This window comes from Gossypium hirsutum, chromosome D05 (assembly GCF_007990345.1).
Source record: "Gossypium hirsutum isolate 1008001.06 chromosome D05, Gossypium_hirsutum_v2.1, whole genome shotgun sequence".
Lineage (NCBI taxonomy): Eukaryota > Viridiplantae > Streptophyta > Magnoliopsida > Malvales > Malvaceae > Gossypium > Gossypium hirsutum.
Genome location: NC_053441.1, coordinates 1,904,880 through 1,908,414, shown reverse-complemented (window position 1 = coordinate 1,908,414; position 3,535 = coordinate 1,904,880).

The following is a 3,535-nucleotide window of genomic DNA, read 5'->3' as shown; positions in this document are numbered from 1 at the left end:
CTGAGGAGTTTGAGTTCCTAGAAACCACTCTACTTCATGGCAGGAGTGATATATCTCTGAGCGAAGTCTGTGCGGCCTTATACAGTTATGAACAGAGAAAGAAGGACAAACAGAAAAACTCAATCAGAGATACAGAAGCTTTAGTAGTCCGAGGTCGTTCATACACTCGGAAGAAAACTCAAAAGGGGAGATCAAAGTCAAAGTCCAGACTTGGGAAAGATGAATGTGCTTTTTGTCATGAGAAAGGCCACTGGAAGAAAAATTGTCCAAAGCTGAAGAATAAGGGAAAAGCTGCTGTAGATGCTTGTGTTGCTAAGCATGATACTAGTGACTCTGAAATATCACTGGTTGCATCATCATCGTCGTTCCATTCAGAAGAGTGGATATTGGATTCGGGTTGTACCTATCATATGTCCCCTAACCGGGAGTGGTTCTCTGATTTAGTAGAACTAAATGGAGGAGTTGTTTATATGGGCAATGACAATGCCTGTAAAACTGTTGGGATAGGTTCAATCCAATTAAAGAATAAAGATGGATCAATCAGAGTTCTGACTGATGTTCGGTACGTGCCCAGTTTGAAGAAAAATCTCATCTCATTGGGAGCCTTGGAATCCAATGGTTCAGTTGTTACTATGAGAGATGGGGTTTTGAAAGTGACATCTGGCGCACTTGTGATATTGAAGGGCATCAGGAAAAATAACTTGTATTACTACCAAGGTAGTACAGTTATTGGAGCAGTCGCTGCAGCTTCCGGTAACAAAGACTTGGACTCAATGCAGTTGTGGCATATGAAGTTGGGACATGCCAGCGAAAAATCCTTGCAAATTCTGGCAAAGCAAGGATTGTTGAAAGGTGCAAAGGCTTGCAAATTAAAATTTTGTAAGCACTGTGTTATGGGAAAGCAAAAGAGAGTGAAATTCGGCACTGCTATCCATAATACAAAAGGTATTTTGGAATATATTCACTCAGATGTGTGGGGGCCTTCCAAAACACCTTCGTTGGGAGGAAAACACTACTTTGTTACTTTTGTTGATGACTTTTCCAGAAGAGTTTGGGTGTATACCATGAAAACTAAAGATGAAGTGCTTGGAGTTTTTCTTAAATGGAAAACTATGATCGAAAACCAGACTGGCAAGAAAATCAAGCGGCTTAGGACGGACAATGGAGGGGAATATAAAAGTGATCCGTTCTTCGATGTGTGCCAAGAGTATGGTATTGTTCGACACTTCACAGTTAGGGATACACCACAACAGAATGGAATGGCAGAGCGTATGAATCGAACATTGCTGGAGAAAGTTCGATGTATGTTGTCCAATGCTGGGTTGGGCAAGCAATTTTGGGCTGAGGCTGTGACATACGCTGGCCATCTTGTTAATCGTTTGCCATCATCTGCATTAGAAAGAAAAACTCCTATGGAGGTATGGTCTGGAAAACCGGCTACAGATTATGATTCCTTACATGTGTTTGGAACCACTGCATATTACCATGTGAAGGAGTTAAAGTTAGATCCGAGGGCAAAGAAAGCTCTCTTTATGGGAATCACTTCTGGAGTGAAGGGATTTCGTCTTTGGTGCTTAAGCACAAAGAAAATGATCTGTAGCAGAGATGTTACCTTTGATGAATCTGCCACATTGAAAAATGTAGCAGATAAAGATATTCAGACGAGCAATACTCCACAGCAGGTGGAGTGTACTCCAAAACAGGTGGAGTTTGAGCATATGGGGATTTGCCCAGTTAATAAGTCTAATTCTCCAACCACAATGGAGGAATTAGAGGTTGAAGAGGTTCTGACCCAAGAACCACTAAGTACACCAGAACCAGTTGCAGTTGCAAGGCCACGGAGAGAAATTCGTAAACCTGCTCGATTTACTAATATGGTGGCCTACGCCCTTCCCGTTGTTGATGATATTCCTATCACTTATCAAGAAGCAATGCAAAGCTTAGAAAGTGATAAATGGAAAAGTGCCATGGATGAAGAAATGCAGTCTCTCCGGAAGAACAATACTTGGGAGTTGGCGCAATTACCAAAAGGTAAAAGGGCAATCGGATGCAAGTGGGTATTCACAAAGAAAGATGGATCTCCTAGCAAGAAGGATATTCGCTACAAGGCAAGATTGGTAGCTAAAGGCTACGCTCAGAAGGAGGGAATTGACTACAATGATGTATTTTCCCCTGTTGTGAAACATTCCTCCATTAGAATTTTGTTGGCCTTGGTAGCACAGTTGAATTTGGAGCTAGCTCAACTTGATGTTAAGACGGCTTTCTTGCATGGTGAGTTAGAAGAGGAGATCTATATGACTCAGCCAGAAGGATACACAGATGCTGGTGGTAGAAATTGGGTTTGTAAGCTTAACAAATCGCTATATGGGTTGAAGCAATCCCCGAGGGAGTGGTACAAGCGATTTGATAGCTTTATGAGAAGGCAGAAGTACACAAGAAGCAAATATGACAATTGTGTATATTTGCAGAAGCTGCATGACGGATCTTTCATTTATCTACTCTTGTATGTTGATGATATGTTAATCGCTTCGAAGAGCCAAAATGAGATAGATAAGCTGAAGGCTCGGTTGAATCAAGAGTTCGAGATGAAAGATCTAGGTGAGGCCAAGAATATTCTCGGCATGGAGATAAGTAGAGATAGACCGAGAGGCAAGCTCTGTTTAAATCAGAAGCAATATCTGAAAAAGGTATTACAATGTTTTGGTGTAAATGAAAACACAAAACATGTAAGTACCCCACTTGCTTCTCATTTGAAACTTAGTGCTCAATTATCTCCGAAGACTGAAGATGAAAGAGAATATATGGCGAAAGTCCCATATGCTAATGCAGTTGGGAGTTTGATGTATGCGATGGTGTGTACGAGGCCTGACATTTCACAAGCTGTTGGAGTTGTGAGCAGGTATATGCATGATCCTGGAAAAGGATATTGGCAAGCTGTGAAATGGATTCTACGGTATCTTTGAAAAACCGTAGATGTTGGTTTAATTTTTGAACAGGATGAAGCACTTGGTCAGTTTGTAGTTGGATATGTTGATTCCGACTTTGCTGGTGATTTAGATAAACGTCGTTCAACTACGGGGTATCTGTTTACTCTTGCGAAAGCCCCAGTAAGTTGGAAGTCTACCTTACAGTCTACAGTAGCTGTGTCTACTACAGAGGCAGAATATATGGCAGTTACAGAAGCTGTTAAGGAGGCTATTTGGCTTAATGGATTGTTGAAAGACTTAGGAGTTGTTCAAAGTCACATAAGTTTATATTGTGACAGTCAGAGCGCTATTCATTTAGCGAAAAATCAAGTCTATCATTCAAGAACCAAGCATATCGACGTAAGATATCACTTTGTGCGGGAAGTCTTTGAAAAAGGAAAAATTCTACTTCAGAAGATTCCGACAGCAGATAATCCCGCAGATATGATGACCAAGGTGGTAACAACAATCAAGTTTAATCATTGTTTGAACTTGATTAACATCCTGAGAATTTGAGCACCTTCAGGTGTATGGCGCTCGAGAGTGCATTTGTAGGCACTACAAAAGAT